We start from the raw sequence: 14,619 nt of genomic DNA on the forward strand, positions 1-14,619 counted from the left end.
ATGCTGTAACACCCTAGCAGATATAGCAAGCATTCCAAGGTGTGAATGTACATGGAAAATAGGAAAGCTACAGCAGCACACTACAGTCAAGACACCTAGCAGGCATACAAGTAGTGACTGTAAAGGGCAACTATTGAAGCCTTAGCAACAAAGTGCAAGCAAAAGTGAAAGGAAAGCACACACACACACATTAACAGTAGTAGTAGTTGTAGGTGTCAGTGTACATACACAGTTAGTACAGGAAACTGGAGAAATGAATGGAGGAATGTTAATCTACAACACACCTGGAAATATAAGAGAGATACCAACCTTTACAATCACAGAACATTGTCCACAGCATAACAGCATGGTCCCTGCCCTTAAAATCTGAAAGGGCTACGCCTATCTCACATACCTTTTATAGCACTGTTCTGAAATCACAGTGAGAACTGCAATCAGTACACAACTGGCTGCATGCAATTAGCAAATGCTGGCTAACAATTGGTGCAGAGGCCATCACATGGGCATATGCAGATACCTACAAAAGTATGCTGTACTCCCAGTCCACACATGCAATACTTTCATTGCACCCTGAGAAGGATGTGAGAGACAGACAGAGAGAGAGAGAGAGAGAGACAGAGACAGAGAAAACTGCAATTAAGCAGACACAAACAAATTGTTCAGCAACAGCTACCTGAAAGCTGACAACTGGGAAGTGGAGCAGCAGGACAGAGAACCAGACGGCAACACAAGCAGCTGTGACAAACACAGGTAATGTAAAGTAATACTATAAAGGTCTACATACTGTGAACCCTCCATATGTGTCATTGGTCTGTATCCATATGTATATGAAGATGTGTAAAGGGCAGGCGACATACAGCAACTATCAGTGAAGGCTGTACATACATTTGTATGTGAGAGCATCTATGTGCACATATCAATGTTGGTTGATTGTAGGTTGTAGTGCCATGTACAAAGTAGGTTTCACAGTTATGTATGTTTAGCAGAATGTTAGTGTGTGTATACAGTATGGTAGACAAATATTTTGATATACCTGTCTAACATATGGATACGTATGTATGTCAACATATGTATGTGTATATATATATATATATATATATATATATATATATATATATATATATATATATATATATGTGCATATATGTATACATACATAGAGAGAGAGATGTAGGAATACATAGACAGATGTAGATAGAATATTGTACAAACATATCTATGTAATGCACACATACAGATATAGATATATGTAGATACATATACATAGACAGATTGATCTGACTACCTACAGGTATGACTGTATATGACGACCTGCAACACAGCCTGTCCCACCCCCTCTGTCACTCACACCCCCTCTGTGTGTCCCCTCCACATCTATAGCAATATATGTACATCAATATATATATGTGTATATGTATACGGATATATATATATATATATATATATATATATATATATATATATACATATAGATATATCTATATACATATATATATATATATATATATATAGAGAGAGAGAGAGAGAGATGTATATAAATTCTGAGTGAGGCACATGTGTACAGATGTATTGCAACAGGTGCCTGGTGACAAAGGCATGGAGTGAACACCAGTGTCAAAACCAGAGTACCATACCACATTCCAGATCACCTACACCAGTAACCACCAAATATGTGATTGGCTGCCCATCACTGCATGTGTCAGGGGTGAACAGGGTCATAAATGTGTACAATAGTGGCCCCAATGATATTCACAGTGGCACACTATCCCTGGAATACCTGCACATGGTATGTGTCAGCGGACATGGTGTGTCAGCTATGGACATGTAGGTCGGTGTACCCCTCCATACCATATAATGGATGCCATGGTATGGACCTCACATGACAGCTACAGATATGGAGAAGGACACAGTGACATGTACAACACTGTGACAATGCACTCAAACACATTACCAATGCACAGTGACTGACAACACCACAGAGTACACATATGCTACCCACATAGAGGTTACCACTCCCGGATTTACATATGTAAGTCACACCCATGACAGATGTCCAACAACCATAGTAACACCTCACACCATCCACAACCTAAATGTCTGCTGTGTGTCGTCCGTGCCACTGCAATAGAGTGCACATGTGGAGGTAAGAGTTCCTACCCACAGATAAGACATACCCTGCAATAAACCACACAGTGTTAAGAAGCAAGACTCCCCATGAGTACATGTCACACATACCCCTGCTGAATGTTAGTCAGATAGGTAATATGCCATATGAGTCACCCTGTGTAACTGTGTGACAGCAGCAGGTACCATCACACCACATGTGTCACAATGGTCAGGGTAGCAGAACAGTACGCTGCTGTAGTCCCAGGGGCAATAGCATATTGTATAGTATTGTATTGTAATGTAATGTATTGTGTTGTATTGTATTGGTATGTTGAGGTGCCTCCTTCGTGGAGTGGAACCACTGCTGCTGTGCGCCAGTGTACAGGTACATATCCTGTAGTCAGGCTAGTGTTACATAGCACTTCTATATGTGTGTTTAGCTCCTGTCAGAGTTTATGTAGCATGCAACTGGGGATACCATCAGGTCCCATTCATGTTGTGTATTCTGCTGTCCTGAGGGTGGCTCTCACCTGGACATCTGTGATGACAGGGAGGTTACAGTCAGCTGGGATAACTATGTCTTATTTTGGGGGAGAGGGCAAGGGGACACCTGCACTGAACCTGTCTGCCACAATGTTGTCGATATCTGTAGTGTCAGTGAAATATTTGTTGTTGTGTACTAACTATGGGCATAGAGGATGGATCCTGACCAGGTTGCTAACATAACTGAAGAAGGCCTTCTGGTTATCTGTAGTGTCCCTCTTGATTTCCCTCTCAAAGTTGCCCATGGATTTTGTATGATGGAAAATAGATCCTTACTAGTGCTGCTCAGACATGCCCTTCCTTTATGGAATTATGTTCTGTCTTGCATTAGCTTCCATCTTCTGTAATACAATCTGTCTATGGCTGGGGTCCACCAGACAGGATGCTGTCCCTTTGTGGAGAGTGTCTTGGTCATATATGGGATTGCATGATCCATGCATTCTCGGAGATGTCTGTAGAAAGCAATTGTGTAGGGGTCAGCATTGTGGGTTGTATCTGCCACTGGCCCAGTGGGCTGAAAGGATACCATGTCACTGTTACAAAGTGTAAAGTTTGTATCTGTAATGTTATGCACTATAGTCGTTTGTGCTGGTGGTGGAGGTGGGATATGTATATCCAGGGCAATCAGTGTGTGGTCAGCTCACAGTAGTTGATGATGTAGGCCATACAGTACCTAGATACAAACCCCAGAGTGAGGAGGTGCTCTTGACCTGAATCAGTGTTCTGACTGCTGGGGTTTGGTAGTATGTTGTATGGAGTGTGCCAGGTACTGTTGCACAGTTGCTGGCTGAGCACTGATACCTGGCCATCTACATGTGTATCCACCAATAGACAGACAGATGCTACATATGTGAGATATGTTGTATCATAACAGTCGAGTAGCATGTGTAGTATGTGTGCCAAATTCTGCTGACATATATTGCTGATACCAGGTTATTTTCTTTCTCAGGTACATGGCCCACCCGCGGAATCCCACCTACTCCACAGCTGAGGATGAGGAGATACACCAGAGCCTGGTGCGGGATTATGCAATACTCTTTTCCCGCACCAGCCAGAATCAGCAGGAGAGGGCTGCACTGTGGCAAGACCTTGTCCGTCGGGTAAATGACATAGGCACGCATAATAGGACATATGAGCAGGTACGACATCACTGCAGTGATTTAATCAGACATGTCCGTCAGCGTGCATCGGATATCCACAGGCAACAGGTCGCCACAGGTGGTGGGGTGGCTACACATCCCCCACTCACCAGACTGGAGGGACTACTCATGAGTGTAGTGGCTCCAGTCCGCCAGCAACAACAACAGCAGCAGACATGCATTATGATGGAGGCTGGAGCCACGCAGCAGCAAGACAGTGAACGTGCAGGTAATATGCCATATGTATAGTTGACTGTTGTGTACACTGGTAGTTAATGCATGTGTGAGGTGTGTCCTTGGTTTGTAGCTGTCACCATAGTATTTAATGTGCAAGTGTGATATCCTCAATATTAGCAGCTGACCTGTGAAAGGCGACTGTTGTACTACTGACCTGTATCATACTCAGTAACAATGGCACAGTTGTGCCCACTGACATTAGTTTCTTCATGTCTGCAGGACCCTCTGGTATAACAGCAATGCAGCCTATCCATGCTGGTGAGTGTGTATTAACAATTCCTGTAATAGTGTTGATAGTAATAGTACTATTTGGCTCACTTAGTAGTGCTCTTTGTATGCATGTAGGTGTGTCTGTGTCTGTGTGTTGATATCACGCATACTGAGTACTGTACAATTGTGTGAAACTGTGTGCATGTGTGCATGTGTGCATGTGTGCACCTGTGCATGTGTGCATGTGTGCATGTGTGCACCTGTGCACCTGTGCATGTGTGCACCTGTGCATGTGTGCATGTGTGCATGTGTGCATGTGTGCACCTGTGCATGTGTGCATGTGTGCATGTGTGCACCTGTGCATGTGTGCATGTGTGCATGTGTGCATCACTGGTAATGTGTAGACATTGTAAACTGTGTTTCCTGTTTCCCTCCCACAGGTTCTGTTGCTGCTCTGGTGTCATGTAGCAGGGAACCTGAATCAGGTGCCGTGGGTACTGATAATGATGACATCTGTGTAATGGCACAGGAAAGTATGCCAGGGTCCGCCATTGGTCAGCCGATTGACAGTACACAGCTGTCGACCCCATCAATGCGCACAGTTATCCTGCCAATACACCCTTTGTCACCAATGTCCCTAGGTGATGGACAGCATACAGTGGGCATTGACCAGGGTAATGTGGTATCTGTGGCACATGCCTCCCCACACAGCAGCCATGGGCATGGCCCAGAGATGGTACCACACAGACAGATGTCCAGGGGTTCTCGTGGGAGCATCCGTGGGCGTACTGCCCCTGTCAGATGTGCCCACAGAGGTCTTACAACCTCAGCTATGTTTCAGGCTGTCATGCAGGCACAGTCACGTATGGAATGGTACACCAGACAGGGTCTGAGGGAGCTGACAGCATGTCGCACAGCCATGACTGACAGTATGCGTGACATTGCGGCTGCCATCCGTGATTTCACCGATGTCATAGACAGACGTTGTGGGGACATATTAGACCGGTTCCACAACTACATGTCCATGAGCCAGGGCGATGGTGGGTGGTTGAGGCGTCGACGTGGCCGTATGCCAGCAACAGCAGCAGCTGGCAGTTGTCGTGGATGACAACAGGGCCGCGGCCACCCCCGTAGTGCCAGCAGCAGCCCCAGCAATGCTGGGTCTGTGCTGTCATCAGACCGCCCCAGGAGACCACGTGCACGTGGCTCTGGCCAGGCCCGACAGGGATCTGTGTCCAGTCAATGAACACCTGCTTCTGATGACAGTACCCAGTCTGGGTTGGTACTGGATACGGTCCGTAGCACCCCTGCAAGGCACAGGTACCGTGTCCGTGGCCAGAGACACTGATCTGTATGACCTGGCAGGTACAGTCTGTGGCTGTCCACAAACACCAGTATATGGCAGCCATGAGGTGGAACTGTGTGCATCCATACACACATGCGAATTGACAACACCTAGGGCTACCGCATACACGCACACACTGCATCAACATTGCCCCACCTTCTACTGCTGTCCCTCACCAACACACATACACATACATGTCAATTGGTGGTATCGGTGGCTGACTCAGGCATACCAAGTTCACACCCTGTGCATATGATGAAACTGTGCCACCTCCTGCAATCTGTAACAACTGTGCAGGTACAGGTTAACATGTTGCTGATGCACAGGGTGACCACATAGATGTGTAGTAATAGTATCATGTTGTTAACAGTACTGTGTGCTGAATTAATTGTGGGTATATCACAGCATGCCTGATGCAGTAAGTGTGTGATTGTCATGTCCTGTTGTCTACACCCATGGTAAGTACCATAGTGTATCATCTGCACATGTTGGCATACTGGTGGTAATGATGTCAACAGAAGGCTACATACATAGGTAGCACAGGGGATAAGGTAATGAATGTAGTAATACACAATGATGGACATGTAAATTGCAAGTGGCATGTTGCCCACACTGGACTCTGCAATGCAGATGTTTGAGGATGTTGATATGTGTGCAGTACTACACGACTGGTACAGGACACACAGGAGCACCCTAGCACTGCATGCTCACATCTCATACCATGCTAGACAGCCCCAACACACATAACTAACTGTCACAGGAGGGAGAGTCCCCATATATGTCAGGGATACTGTGGTGGCAGGCCAGGTAGCATACATCCTACTAAGTATGGAACCACTGAGTGAAGGCTCAGTGTCTGTTATTTGACATGTGTATTACTGCAGGTATGAGCACATGGGTTTCCATCCAGTTATTGTACATCCTGACAGTACATGGTCTGTACACTTGTGTGCACTGAGACTGGACCCTAGCCATCTGACCCGTGTATTTCCATGTACATGTGCATAGTGCCTGCATATTTGCAGTGTTACCTACTGGAACTGGTACAGCTTGTTTGTTGTACAATGGACTACATGCAGCCCTGTTTACTGTAGCTTTGTTTGCATGCATGTTTGCTTGCAATTACCCTGGAATACTGATCACACCTGCAATGCATAGTTATAGAGCTTCTGTGGACTCCTAGTGCCATCTGCATAGCTTACTATATGTATGTCCATGTCCCACTTGACAGGATGTCACTGTTTGTCCTGTTCACATGTACATTGCCTGTGACACAGTGCATATGACTTACCTGGCATGTGTCCACGTGAGCAGTCATATATGCTACTGCTAACTAATCACAGGCACTACACCTTCACATATTCATCTTCTGTTGAACTACCTGCTTCGCTAGGGATGGCCTGCACCTGTCACCCTGGGCTTTCAGATATTGGCAAAGGCTCTTGCTACCCCCATAGTGCCTATGTTAGGCAAGGCTCAAATGACAAACCCACCTTCATAGGTATCACAAGGGATAAGAAACTAAGAGTAATGCTACCCAACGCCAGAAGTCTAAACCTCCAGATGCATGCACCCAAAACACTCCTTGGCATGGAGAACATCGATATCTGTGCAGTAACAGATGCCTGGTTCAGGGCTACTGAGAGCACACCAGCACTACCAGGTTTAACCTGGTTGATTTCTTTGAAACAGTCACCAAGGCCATTGACGAGGGGAAGGTGGTTCACACAGCCTACCTGGACCTTGCAAAAGCCTTCACAACAATACCCCACTTGGGCATTCTAGAGAAGCTCACCAGCTTAAATATAAGCCCCTATGTCACTAGATGGATTGCACAGTGGCTCAAGGACAGAACCCACATGGTTAGAATTGCTGGAGCCATGCCAGACTCCAAACCAGTTACGAGTTGTGTCCCACAAGGCTCAGTCCTGGGACCTCTCTTGTTTGGTATATATATTTATTGGAGGTACAGGCCAACACGGACGGACTGTGGCTGACCAAATATGCAGATGACTGCGAACTGGCCACCATAATCGACTCTCCAGCCGACACAAGCATCTTCCAAAGGGGCATCATAGAAACAGACAACTTGTGCCAGAGCCATGGCCTTCAGCTGAACAGTGTTTAGAAAGGGGAATGTGCATCCTGTAGTCTGTTCACCTAGTTGCCAAAAGGGACATTGTCCTCACACACACTAACCCCCCTCAGCCAAAAACACACACTTGCCAATTGCAGGATTCAAACCCCTATCTGACTATGTTATGACACTCGAGATGGACACATTAGCAGAGTGTGCTATTCGCATTACTGGGAGGTTTCCCTTCTCTTGCTGTACTTATAGGGTGCTGACATCATCAGTGTTTAGAAAGGGAAATGTGCATCCTGTAGTCTGTTCACCTAGTTGCCAAAAGGGACATTGTCCTCACACACACTAACCCCCCTCAGCCAAAAACACACACTTGCCATTTGCAGGATTCAAACCCTATCTGACTATGTTATGACACTCGAGATGGACACATTAGCAGAGTGTGCTATTCACATTACTGGGAGGTTTCCTTTCTCTTGCTGTACTTATAGGGTGCTGACATCATCAGTGTTTAGAAAGGGAAATGTGCATCCTGTAGTCTGTTCACCTAGTTGCCAAAAGGGACATTGTCCTCACACACACTAACCCCCCTCAGCCAAAAACACACACTTGCCATTTGCAGGATTCAAACCCCTATCTGACTATGTTATGACACTTGAGACAGACACATTAGCAGAGTGTGCTATTCGCATTACTGGGAGGTTTTCCTTCTCTTGCTGTACTTATAGGGTGCTGACATCATCAGTGTTTAGAAAGGGAAATGTGCATCCTGTAGTCTGTTCTCCTAGTTGCCAAAAGGGACATTTCCCTCACACACACTAACCCCTCAGACAAACACACACACTTGCCATTTGCAGGATTCAAACCCCTACCTAACTATGTTATGACATTTGAGATGGACACATTAGCAGAGTGCGCTATTCGCATTACTGGGAGGTTTTCCTTCTCCTGCTATACTTATAGAGTGCTGACATCATCGGTGTTTAGAAAGGGGAATGTGCATCCTGTAGTCTGTTCTCCTAGTTGCCAAAAGGGACATTCTTTTCACACACACTAACCCCCCTCAGACAAACTTGCTATTCGCAGGATTCAAACCCCTACCTAATTATATTATGACACTTGAGACGGACGCATTAGCGAAGTGCGCTATTCGCATTACTGGGAGTTTTCTTTTCTCCTGCTGTACTTATAGAGTGCTGACATCATCGGTGTTTAGAAAGGGGAATGTGCATCCTGTAGTGTGTTTCCCAGTTGCCAAAAGGGACACTTCTCTCCCACAGACTTACACACACACCAATACCACTCACACTGAGCATTGGCAGGATTCAATCCAGTACTTAACTATGTTATGACATTTGTGATGGACGCATAAGCGGAGCGCGCTATTCGCAATACTGGGAGGTTTATTTTCTCCTGCTATACTTATAGAGTGCTGACATCATCGGTGTTTAGAAAGGGGAATGTGCATCCTGTAGTGTGTTTTCCTAGTTGCCAAAAGGGACATTTCTCTCCCACAGACTTACACACACACCAACCCCACTCACACACACTGAGCAATTGCAGGATTCAAACCCACACCTATGTTATGACACTTCTGATGGACGCATTAGCGGAGCACGCTATTCGCATTACTGGGAAGTTTTTTTTCTCCTGCTGTACTTATAGGGTGCTGACATCATCGGTGTTTAGAAAGGGGAATGTGCATCCTGTGGGGAGGCAGACACCAAGCACACTCTGGCTAAGCTGTCATTCCCTAGGGCAAACAGCCTAGTGTTGACCTCTACACCCATATGTTTAATTGTCAAATGCACATTATTTGTTGCTGATAGACTGTTTGCACATCTTTATTGCCATAGCATTCCCTGTTTGTATGAACAACTTGTGCATCTGTGGAAGATGTTTGCATATGGGAGGGATCCACTATATCACGTATGTCTCTGTAGTCATTTAACTGTGTGCACTGGGCAGACTGCTGTAATGTGGTTGGTTCCTGGAATAACACATAAAAATACCAGATATGTGTGTCCAACTGCTAAACTGAGATTTGGCCTAAGTGTGTGAGCATGCCCAGTTCAGCCTTCCCATGGCATGTTGTCTGACATATGTCTCATTTATCAAAGTGTGTGAGCATGCCCAGTGTGAGCATTCCATATGTTGGACTCTGCAGCCCACCACATTTGTGGATGAGTGTGAACTTCAACAAATATCACCCGTTTATGGTTGTGTGTTGTGTGTCATGTTGTGTAGTTACTGTACAACTGCTTTGTGTGTGAACACAACAGGATTATACTGTGCCTGCAGTGTTTGCATGGGATACTTTGCATACAGTTGTCAACATCCTTTCACACTGACCTAACACTGTAGTACTGTATAGTGTACTGGTAGTACTTTGACTGTGGTGGACAGTATCCTGGGCTTTAGTGCTATCACTGCTTTACATTTCGATAGTGGGCACAACAGCCTGGTTAGGGGCCAGTTGTGTACATCTGACCATGTTGCATTCTGTTCAGATATGAACTACTTAAACCAGGCTTGTCCAACATTGGTAGTGTATTCCACAACATAGGTGTACATTTGCAAACACTAGCGATGTGCCCTAGTCCATGTCTAATGCTAGTTGGAGAGTGTGTTTGTCCTTCAACACACATTGTAAGTGGAGTTTGCCATGACATATGTCATGGTTAGTATACTGTGCCTCTGTCTACCTGTGACATGACAGTGATACCCAGGATAAAGCTACCATCTCCCATCCACTCATCAAGATTCCTATTGAGGAAGATTGATAAGTGACTCTATGGGTAGCCTGTACTGGGGTTCACTCATGGGTGGGGTGGCTTCTGTGTTATGGATCATGCAGTACAGCTTGTCCTATGTAAGTCAGTGCTGGGGTTCAGGTCTCTCATGTGCATAGCTCACTGCCATTCAGATTGTACAAGGTGCAGCATGTTTATTGATACCAGCAACACAGGCAACACATGGCATCTGTGCAAGCTCTTTGATACTCCTGGTGAGGTACTGTTGGGGACTTTACGGTTGATGGAGGTGTCTGCTGAGGTACATCCCACAGGGGCTATTGTAGTCAATTGTACCGCTGATGAAGGATGACTGCAGAGCCACAATGACCTCCCTTATCTAGATCTGACAACCTTCATGATTAGGTGGGTATATGGTATGTTTCTGTAAACACTACAGCACATGTTTGTCCAATGCAGGATATCTATCACCTTGTGTCCCCAGGTCTCTCATTACATGTTAACTACATAATGGGTTAACACCTATGTGGTAATTGGTGGGCACTTACTGTATATCCACGGGGTTGACTATACACGTTTCTGCAATTAGCTTGCTGACATGGCTATGGCACCAGTTGTCTGTTTCTATGTGGCCCTTTTGTGGGATGCTTGTGTCAGCTGGTGGATCATATGTGGTGAGCAGTTTGTAGTCCTCTGCAAACATGTTCGGACACAGTCCTTCCATGTTTGCCTGTACCTATGGGACATATATACCAGACGAGGGAGATCCCAGGACCAAGCCTTGTGGGATGCCAGTTATATCTGGTTTGTAGTCTGACATGGCTGCAGCATGTCTGACCATGTCTGTTCTGTCCTTGGTCTGGTTTGCAACCCTCTACTGACATAGGGGTTTATATTTAAGCTGGTGAGCTTATCTATAATGAACACGTAGGGTATTGTATAGAAGCCTTTGCAAGGTCCAGCTACGCTGTGTGGACCACATTGCCCTCATCAATGACCTTAATGACTGTTTCAATTGAGTCAAACATGTTTAGGGGCAGGATCTGCACTTAAGAAAGCCACACTGGGTAGGGTCCGGTGTCAGTAGGTCCCCAATATCTTTATGTCTGTGGTACATGCTGATCCTTTCCATAGCTGTGCAGACCGAGCTTCTCAGGATTCTGGGGTAGTAGTTTTCAGTATCCATTCAGGCAACACCTTTGTTGAGAAGGACCACTGTTGTTGTACACTGCTCTTTGGGTACATATTCTGTGGTAAGGCTGACATTGAGCAGTAGTGTGGTTTGGCATTCCATTCATCTTGGAGTCCATGTTGCACTAAGCCCAGGACACCATCTCATACCATTGCTGCTGTGTGTTTTGCTTTGTAGATGTTGGCTGTTACCTCAGCATCTGCAATGTCAGGGGCCAGCAGTCTGCTGGGATAGATATTCTGCATTCGGGGGTTTGCACTGCACCTGTCAGGATGTATGTTGGCAATATGTGTGTGTGTTTGTGATATTTGTGTGATTCAGAGCATATCTGTGAATTCCCAACATGGTTCCTACCATCAGTTGTGAAAGCCTTGGGATTATCCTTAGTGTCCTGTACAATTTGTATCTTCATAGGTTCATAGGTTCATACTAGGCTATCCACCCTAGGGCATTTGTTAGCCTAGCCAGAGTGTGTGTGGCTTTTGCCACCCCTTGCTATGTGAATATTATGGCCATTTATGATTTGCTTTGCTGTGCCTCTGTCTGGACATGACACAGTGAAGACCCCAGTGTAACTCTACAATCATCCATCCACTTGGCAAGATTCCTGTTGAAGAGTGTCAGTGAGGGGCTCTGCCTAACATGGAGTGGGATTCTGGTCCAGGGTGTGGGAGCCTCTGGATTATGTATCTGTCCCACCAGCACATCCTATTTCATTATTTGTTGAGGTTGACATCTCTCACTCTCACAGCTCCGATGGATTTGAGTTTTCTGGGGTGGAGCATGTCCATTACTCCTGTGTTGGGCATGGCCTTCTACAACAGGCATGCAATGCCTCTGTGTAGGCAGTATGTGACTGCATTCAGCTGGGGTGTCTACAGCCAGGCAGCATATGACATATATTTGAGACCCTTTATCCTCTTGGTGAGGTACCTTTGAGGTCTTTCTAACTGCTGCAGGTGTCAGGTAAGGTACATCCCATATGAGGCATTGTACTAGATTATGGGTGTGATTAGAGAACAGTATAGGGGCACAATGACCTCTGTTGACGTAGATGTGAATCCTTTCCTGATACGGTGTCAAATGTAGACAGTCTTCCTAGCCACATTGGCAATGTGGGTGTCACATAACAGGTTACTGTCCACTTGTGTCCCTAGGTCCCTGGTTACTCCTTCCATACATAATGGTTTACCACCTATGTGGTAATTTGTGGTACCTTGTTTGGTATTTGGTGGGACATTCATACTGTCCAGTGTCTTCAGGACGGCTGGGTGGGGTTCCTGTGTGTGAGAGTGTGGTCTGTAGCATGCTACAGACTGTACAGCAGTCTTGCCTACAGTTAGTTGCACATGGGTGGACTCCAATGCCTTGTGCATTGTCAGTTACCTGGACGTATGGGTGTCTGTGCTGAATATGGATACTCACCCTCCTTTTATGTTTTGTTCCAGGTTTTGGGGCCATGACACATGATACGTGGTATAACCTGGTAGTGCTGGTGTGCTGTCAGGAGGCTTGCAGCAGGTTTCTGTCACTGCACAGACATCGATGTTCTCCATACTGGGGATGGCCTTGGGAGCATGCATATTGGGGTTTACACATCTGGCATTGGTCAGCATTACCCTTATGTTTCTTTCCACTTATGTTTTCTAGGGTGGTGGGTCAGTCTTTTCAGCCTTGCCTACAAAAGGCTCTATGGAGGTGGCAAAGGCCTTATCCAATATTCAGACGCCCGGGGTAACAGGTGCAAGCCATCCCAAGAACAGCTGCGTGGCTTGTCAAGCATGACATCCCAAGCAGACAGACATTGATCCCCTTGGAATGACACCAGTAAGTGTGCCACTTGCTATGACTGATCATTCCGTGTTTGTACTGTGGCATTATTCTTGGTAAGGGTAGGATGCTGCAAACGGTGAGTGTCATACCGGCCTGGACTACATAATCAGAGAGCTCATCTATGTCTCTTTTCATGTAGTCTAGGGAGGTACATCTCAGGTCATTCACACCAGCATGGACTATGACTGCATCATATTTCTACTTGCTTTGGAGTGACCTGCATACTTCTGTTATGTGGCGATTTGTGGCAGCCTACAGGCAGCTTACTGTACCCTTTCCCTTGTTCAGTCTGGTGTGCGGGACAGCAGTGTGTCTGACTATGGAGTCACCTATTACAACTGTATCAGGCATGTTGTTTCTCCTTCTGGCCTGTGACTGTTTGGCACACCAGCTTTGTGTACTATGTGTTGCATGTGCTATGTTTGGAGGTTGTTTGATTGGGTGTCTGCTTTAGAGGCCTCTGTTGGTGTGCTGTGTTTGTAATTTGTGCCTCCGGGAATGTTTTTCTGTGTTTATGTGTTTGGTTTGCAGTTGTGATAGGTCTATGTGGGACTGTGTTTGTGGTGTGTGTGGTTACCTTCTCCTCCTGACTAGTTTTGGGAGTACTGAGTTGAGGGAGCTCAGCCTCCAGTTTGGATAGATGGTTGCATCTCTCACATATATTTGTATTTCTTGGGTGGAGTTGGGGTTGTCTGTGTACTTGGGGCAGGTGTAACATTGCCTCAGGATTCACAGATTCAACTTGTTGTGGCTGGCCTTAGTGGATTGTATGTGTGGACAGATTTTATTGCCATACTACTGATCAGTGATTACTTCATTGTTTATGTTTGCTCTATCATGTAGTAGCTTCCTCATTCTCTTGCATGGTTTGGTTATGGCTGGTGTCCACCATGCCAGATTCCTCGTGTATGGCATTGTGTCTTGTTTTAATTTAGGATTGCATAATCCAAGCATTCCTGGCAGTGTTCATGGAATGGCTGTATTACAGGTTCTGAGGTGTGGCCCATATTTTGCACCTGCACAGGACCTTTAATGGATTCCACATCAGTTTGGAGGAGTGCAAATATTGCTTAACACATGTTTTCCACTGTGGTTTTCTGGCCAGGGACTGTGGTCAGGATTTGTATATCCAGTGTGATTACTCTATGGTCTGGTTTTACCAGTGAGCAATACAC

Source organism: Protopterus annectens, chromosome 4.part0 (assembly GCF_019279795.1).
Source record: "Protopterus annectens isolate FY-2018-M chromosome 4.part0, PAN1.0, whole genome shotgun sequence".
Classification (NCBI taxonomy): domain Eukaryota; kingdom Metazoa; phylum Chordata; order Ceratodontiformes; family Protopteridae; genus Protopterus; species Protopterus annectens.